Source organism: Myotis davidii, unplaced genomic scaffold (genome assembly GCF_000327345.1).
Source record: "Myotis davidii unplaced genomic scaffold, ASM32734v1 scaffold2627, whole genome shotgun sequence".
Taxonomy (NCBI): Eukaryota; Metazoa; Chordata; class Mammalia; order Chiroptera; family Vespertilionidae; genus Myotis; species Myotis davidii.
The window spans coordinates 176656-184842 of record NW_006297905.1 but is presented as its reverse complement, the minus strand read 5'-3'; the positions used below and the strand labels follow the sequence as shown (position 1 = coordinate 184842).

The window sequence follows — 8187 nt, the reverse complement described above, 5'->3', positions numbered from 1 at the left end:
GAATGCCCACCTTCTCACCTTCCACACCAGACCCCTGCTTCTCATACTTTCCCCTCTTGTAGAAAAAAAATAAAAGGAAAACATGTACATGTGAAAGTATGTGTACCCTAAAAGTCAACCACTACCTAAAAGGTATGAGCTTCTGGATACAAGGCACGGATGGCCAATGCTCACATGCAGCCCTTTCCTCCTCATTAGCTTCCAGATTCTTCCCCCTGGAGATAGACAGCCTCTAGGAAATTTAGTCTGACTCAAGGGGAGGGTACAGGAGAAAAAATGCCTTCAAACGAATTCACCAGCTACTGAGCACCTACAAACTGTGGGGCAGGGCATTGGGCACTGAGAATACAGAGATTATAACAAGCCCTTACTTCAAGGGGTTCCCCATCTAGTAGTGAAAAGATGTAATTATTGGATCCCACAGAATGCAGTGTGTGCCAAATCTACCCTAAAACTCCAAGTCACCCTTCTCCCCAAATAAAAATTTCTTTTGGAGGCTGGTGGGAGAAAGAAACCAAGATGTGCCCGGCTGGCGTGGCTCAGTGTTTGAGCGTCAACCTATGAACCAAGAGGTCACGGTTCAATTCCCGGTCAGGGCACATACCGGGTTGCAGGATCAATCCCCAGTGTGGGGTGTGCAGGAGGCAGCTGATCAATGATTCTCTCTCATCATTGATGTTTCTCTCTTTCTCCCTCTCCCTTCCTCTCTGAAATTAATAAACATATATTGGGGATGAAGGGACAATTGGGAGATAAAGACACATTTGTAATACCTTAATCAATAAAAATTTAAAATATATGTATATAGATAGATAAAAAGGGGAGATGGTAAATAAATAAATAAATAAATAAAGTTCAAGTCAAGGAGTCACTTAAAAAAGAAAATAAAACAAGATATCCTCCTGGTGCTGCCTGGTTCTGCGCATTAAGCATGTTCTGTGCCTCTGGGAGGACTTAGAACAAAGTCTTTTTTCCTACCATAGAAGGAGCTTATTCTCTAATTGGGGTGCCACACATAAAACAGTGGGGTGGGGGCAGTAAAACAGTGGGGAAATAATAAAAAAACCACACTGTGATATGTGCCAGGGCTTGTGGGAGAGCTTGGTGTCCTGTGAAAAAAGTATAGAAGCAATAGGGGCTGGGCCTAGTCAGATGCAAAGTCCATCCAACTGAAGCAGGAAGCAGAGAACAAACAGTCTTCATTTCCCAAGCATCTTGCCTTGAATACAGAGCAGCATCCCAGCAAAGCACTTCATATAGAGCTGAGGAATGCCATTATTAGGTCCTTGGGATCTTATTCACCAACTCCCTGTAATGTTTCCACTAAGTGAATGACTTGTTGACCACAGCATTACTCACTTCCCATCCTGTCTTATCTCTCCCCGCACCACCACCTCTGGTCTGCACATGCCCAGACAGTGAATTTATGCTCTAAAGCAGCGGTTCTCAACCTGTGGGTCGCGACCCCTTTGGCGGTTGAACGACCCTTTCACAGGGGTGGCCTAAGACCATCCTGCATATCAGCTATTTACATTACGATTCATAACAGTAGCAACATTACAGTTATGAAGTAGCAACGAAAATAATTTTATGGTTGGGTCACAACATGAGGAACTGCATGTAAAGGGCCACAGAAGGTTGAAAATCACTGCTCTAAAGAGAGGAGCTTACCTCCTTAAGTCTAGTTAGTTACTTTGAACCCTACCCCTTCCTCCAGCACTTGGTGGGGGGGATGCATAGCTCATCTAAGCCCAATGACCAAGTTTAAAGGCTGCCCAATTGCGTTGTCAAGGCCATCATTACCTCCAGCTATGACAGTGAAGTAGAAAGAGCCTTAGGTAGAGACTCAGCTGAGCTCAGCTGTAACCATGGGCATAGGCCTCCTCTTTCTCAGACTCAGTTTTCTCGGATGTAATATGGAGAGGCTTTGATTAGGAATGTAGTTATCAATCCTGGACCAACATCAGAATACCCTAGGGCAGTGGTTCTCAACCTCCCTGATGCTACGACCCTTTAATACAGTTCCTCATGTTGTGACCCAACCATAAAATTATTTTCGTTGCTCCTTCATAACTGTAATTTTGCTTCTGTTCTGAATCATAATGTAAATATCTGATATGCAGGATGGTCTTAGGCCACCCCTGTGAAAGGGTCGTTCGACCCCCAAAGGGGTCACGACCCACAGGTTGAGAACCGCTGCCCTAGGGGAATACTTTAAAAAATACTGATGTCTAAAGCCAGAACAAGTAATTAGAGTCTAGCTGTGCTTCCACAAGCTGGCTAAGACCAACTGCATAGGCGAGCTGGACTTCCCCCGTAGATGACAAGACTAGGAGCTTAGCTGAATCAATGCAAAACTCAGTCCCCTATTGTAAGAAAGGCAGCTCTAACAGTTAAACTCGACCTTTATTTACTCTTGCCAACAGGGTCACTAGAGTCATAAGTTCCAATTTCCTCCTTTTCCCAATATTGCTTCAAATGCACAAGAAACAAAATATATCAGCACTAGTAAATTCAGTTTCAAATGCTTTGACATCAAGCAAGCTTTATGACTTTTCCCTCTTCTAAAGGACCAGGCTTATTGGCCATTCTGAACTGTATCTATCCCTTTGCCATATCTGATCTCTATGGTCCAACTATAAGGATCTCACACCCTACACAGAGAGGATGGTGACAAGAAAAAACTGCCCTTCCTGCTTCCATAGCCTTTGGCTGCTCTAGCGACAAATTCCCATGTGACTTTGTCACATTCCTGAGGGCTTAGCAACTACTTATGACCAGAGACTATCTGGCCAGGAACTATACTTAAACTGTCTATCTCATGATGTCATCCTATTGCCTATTTCTGGTGGGTTCCCTAAGAACTATCTTCCAGAGCACCTCTTCCCTCATCACCCAAGTCAGGCCTGGACTGACTCTTGCCACCCTCACTTGCATATCCCTCCACCCAGTTATGCTCCTGAACATTCCAAGGCTCCGTCTCCCCTCCAAAAGCCAGACATAGCTGACAACTCCCAACCTCTTAGAGCTGGTGGAGTTGCCATTTGGCTCAGTTCCCCCACAGAATGAGAACATTTGTGAGATATATACCACTACCTCCTACCCAAGGTGGGGCAGACCAGCCTCCATTGTTGGGGGAATGTAACATTTCTGAATAAATCACAGACTCTCAGAGCAGTAATGGCCCTCAGAGAGTAGCCAAGCCAATTCCTTATAGAACAGACCATGGTTGCAAAAGTGGCAAGGGTTTGGCCAATATTGCCCTGGAAAGCTAGCAGCAGAGCCCAGACTAAACTCCTGCTCTTAAACATCAGAAGAGTGCTCTTTCCATGATTCTCCAATACCTCCTCCACTCAACAACAAGTTTGGACTAATGCTCATGCTCCCAGCAAGGTACAAACAAGACCCTACATTAGCTAGGTCTAAGTAATACCCAAACAATTCTCACTTCCTAACAAGCAACATTTATGTGTCCAGGAGCAAGGCAAAGCCAAGTAAGTTATTGGCTCAACCAGGTGGAAAGCTCATCTGGCCTTGAAGGCAGTGGTCTGACCTCAGCAAGAAGGGTCAGCTTCAACACAAGAGTCAGACCAGGCCCCAAACAGGCAGAACACAAACATGACACCCACACACAGCCTCAACTACTAAAATTCTACCTAAACTTTATTCTTGAATCATGATATTTTTTAAGAAAACTAAAAGGAATTTGTGAAGAAAACTTAAAAGGAGGTTGGGAAACTATTGGTACAGTAGAAAGGACAAGTGTTTAAAGCTGAAATATCCCTTCTAGCCTCAGAATCCTGGACTAATATCTAGACCTTAAGTCCAGACCTTTGTGAAACAACACATCTCCTTTCTAAACCCCACCCTATGCAGGGTCTAAAACCAAAGTATTCTGTTTCCCACTCAAATCCCATATCCCTTATTTATTGGCTGAGCAATTTTTGCAGTCACTTAACTTCTTTGAGTCTCAGTTTCCCCATATTAAAAAATGGGTAATAATTCCTAACCTGCCAACTGGAGTTAATTAATATCAAATGACACAATAGTAGGGGTAAAAGGACTTTGACAACTATAGTGAATATCACAAATGTAGAAAATTATGTGTTAGGGATTTTTTTTTGTCCTCACATGGGGTGAGAAAAGCTAGAAACACTGGGAAATCATAGCAATGTCAGCCAATCTGCAAAGTGATTCCTTCAATTCACATTGAACAGGACTGTTTTAAACAGAGAACTACTTGGAAAGCAGGAAGCCATCCCCGAAACCAGCGGTTCTCAACCTGTGGGTCGCGACCCCTTTGGGGGTCAAACGACCCTTTCACAGGGGTTGCCTAAGACCATCAGAAAACACATATAATTACATATTGTTTTTGTGATTAAAGGGTCGTGGCATAAGGATGGTTGAAAACCACTGCCCTAAACTTATACCTCCCTCCTAGCTTCCTAATCTTAGCATCCCGTTTTCTGGGCTGTTCAACAGAAGAACATGTCCAGAGAGGTATCTAATAGCTCTTTCAGTATTTATTCAGTCTTGGTTCTTCCTGACAAAAGCTGAATCCCAATGGAGTCAGGGGAAGAGTAAACTGTTCAAACCTTCCCTGGAATAGTACTCCATATAGAACAATCTCATACATGGGCTTTTCTGCCTCCACTCTTTGAAGGGTTGACTCTCTCCCACTCCCAGTCTCATAAATTTGTTACCCCTGCCTGAGTTTACACATAGAGGGATGATCAACGGGGGTATAAAGAAGCTATCACTTTCTTTGTTCCAGAGGCCAAAGTTCACCATTTCCTTCTGGTTAAGGTCAATTATCCACATCACTTACTGACAACTCAGCTGTAGCAATATACCCACTTTAATTTGCAAACATCTTCTCTAATAAAGAAGGAATATGCAAATTGACCGTCATGCTGTAACAAGATGGTTGCACCCACAGCAGAGGCCGGGATCCTGTAACACAAGATGGCTGCACCCACAGAGGAGGCTGAGTTCCCGTAATGAGCCTTAACAAGCAATCAGCAGGGACCTGAGGCTACATGGTGCTGGGCCAGAGCAGGGGACCTGATGCTGTGCCCCCTGCCCCAGCACCAGGCAGTGGGACCTGAGGCCATGCCACCCGCATGGCAGGGCTTGACATGGGACCTCAGGCTGCACCCCCAACCAGCAGGGCTTGATGGGGGACCTCAAGGCACGCCCCCCGCCCTGGGCTGGGAGACCTGAGGCCGCACCCCCTGACCCGGTGCCAGCCTGGGGAACCTCAGGCTGCACCCCCCTGCCTGCAGAGCTTGATGGGGGACTTCAGGCCACATCCCCTGCCCGCAGGGCTTGATGGGAGATCTCAAGGCACACCCCCCACCCCAGCCCAGGCCGGGGTACCTGAGGCCGCGCTCCCAGCCCTGGCACCAGGCCGGGAGACCTGAGGCCGTGCCCCCAACCCGGTGGGGCTTGATGGGGGTGGGGCTGGCCGGGTCTGGATCTAACCCAATGGGGGTGAGGCCGGCCAGGTCTGGGTTTCACACGATTTCGAGGCGCACATGGGTGGGCGGGGACTTGACTCTGGTTCCTGTGGTGTGCCCCAGACTCTGACAGGAGGAAGATTTTTATATACATTTTACTAAATTTCTTTCATCTCTGAAACTTCTATTATAGAGAAAGGACAAATAGCAATATTAAAATATTTCCTCTAATTAATTCCCTTTTAATGTGCGTTAATTTTGTGCACTGGGTCACTAGTTTAGAAATATTTATCTAACTAATTATTATTTGGACTATGAGAAAACAAAGGAAATTTGCATTCCCTGGACTCATATGGCTTAGAACAGGCTGTCCACTGGTAGTTGAGAGTAAAGAAAATTTTGTTATAGAGAGTTGAAAGCTGCTAATATGACAATGCATAATTGATCCCAAATTGTCTATAAATGAGCTATTCCACAGAAGTGAACTTTTCCTGATAACTAAATCTTACTCTTTTTAAGAATCATTTCTATCCTTAATGTTGAGGTGGAAGTCTTTCATCCATTGACACACTCTACTGGCTTCATCAACAGAAGCTATTAAAACATGATTTAAGCTTCTCTGAGCACCTGAATACTATATATTTAATTTTCTACAGAACTAACATTTGAGGGCTTTACAATGTTCTCTTATACAAGTTTCCCACCAACTCTGAGGCCAGCATTATCATCTCCCCTTTACCAATAAAGAACAGGAGGCTCAGGAAGATTAAGGGACTTCCCTAATGTCACAGTGCCCATCAGCATTAAAACACAGAACTTCTTACAAGCCTAGTATAAAATAAATCTGGAGATACTTTGGATACAAGCCTTCTGAAGTAGCCCAATATAAAGCATGAACCTACAATCAAAATTACTATACCCAGCAAAGCTGTCATTTAGAATCAAAGGACAGATAAAGAGCTTCCCACTGAGGTTTGTCAGTCTGATTGATGCTTCTCTGTCTCTGGATCTGTTTTTGTTTATCAGTTTGTTGTTCGTCTAGAAAAAACTAAAGGGGTTCATTAATACCAAACCGGTATTACATGAAATGTTAAAGGGTCTTCTTTAAGAAGACAAAAAAAAGATCAAAACTATGAATAATAAAATAGCAATAAACACATATCTATCAACAATTAAATCTAAAAAACCAAATAAATGAACGAACAGAACAGAAACAGACTCATAGATACAGGGAACAGACTGTTGGTAGCCAGATGAAAGGAGGGTTGGTGGGCTCCGTGTAAAAGGTGAAAGGATTAATAAGTACAAATTGGCCCAGCTGGTGGCTCAGTGGTTGAGCTTCAACCCATGAACCAGTAAGCCATGGTTCGATTTCCAGTCAGGACACATGCCCGGTTGCCAGCTTGATCCCCAGCGGATCAATGATTCCCTCTCATCATTGTTGTTTCATCTCTTACTCCCTCTCCCTTCCTCTCTGAAATCAATTTAAAAAAGCACACATTTTTTTAAAGTACAAATTAGTTGTTACAGAATAATCATGGGGATGTAAAGTCACAGCATAGGGAATATAGTCAACAATATTCTAATAACTATGTATGGTGTCAGATGGGTATGAGATTTATTGGGATGATCACTTAATGACATAATGTATACTCACTAGGATGTACATCCTGAAACTAATATAACATCGTATGTCAACTGTAATTGAAAGTAGAAATTATTTTCCAAAATGAATGTCAACCTGGCCAGTGTGGCTCAGTTAGTTGGAGCATTATCCACTGTGCCAAAGGGTCATGAGTTCAATTCCCAGTCAGGGCACATGCCCAGGTTGTAGGTTCAATCCCCAGTCAGCATACATGCTAGAGACAACTGATTGATGTTTCTCTCTCACATCAATGTTTTTCTCACATCAATGCGCACTCGCTCGCTCTCTCGCTCTCTTGCTCTCTCTCTCTCTCTCTCATCCTTCTCTTTCTAAAAAAAAGAATGTCTTTGCTTTTTGGGGTCTGATCTCAGAGCCTTTCTCTCCCTGCCCCATAAGGATTCAGAAAGGTCCAATCGCTCAAAATCTGTTTGTCTGAAGCGTCTTGTTTGTCTAAAGGGGAAGGCAATAACACATGAGTGGCCAGTAGGCCTGGCAGAGTCAAGGTCAATCTCTGGTGGTGGGAGGCTCCAGGATTAAAGGCTGGGCAAGCAAAAGCTCTGCTCCACCCACTGTGAAAATCTGAGAACTAAAAAGACAAGAGAAGGGTGGGGCATGCCGTAAGTGAGCAGAAGAGAGCCTGCATTACTGGTTCTGCTTCTCCTTGCCTGGCCTGGCTCGGCTCTTTCAACACAATCAATATCCTCAATCTATCAAGCATCTAAGGAGCAGCCACTAGGCTAGATTTTTTTTTATATAGATTTTTTCTTCATAATATATTGTATGGTTATTTGTATGTCACAAGTTTCTATCGTCCTCAACTGTTCAACGGATGGCTCAGCTATAGCTGAGTGTTTTGCAATATTCTACTTTCCTGCCACCTGTACTAGATCCCTGCTGAGTATGGTAGGGGAAGGAATATAATCCAGCTTCAATACTCTTCTTTGGGCAAGACTGGAAAGCTTCTTTCTCTAACCTCAGAGAGCTATGACAGCCAGAGATCTTTTGAGATCTCAGTCAGGTACTGTTTGGATCCCAAACTGGCAAAACCACAGAAGAGGGAGGAAGCCATGCTAAGCAGAAAAA

The 8187-nt window shown here is 44.0% G+C and overlaps 1 protein-coding gene across 1 annotated transcript in view; it reads right to left on the bottom strand.

Annotated features, from left to right (window-relative positions):
- The window catches only part of MSN (moesin), an 85044-nt gene that overhangs the window by 55482 nt on the left and 21375 nt on the right, over window positions 1–8187 (bottom strand). The gene's annotated exons all lie outside the window — the stretch shown is intronic.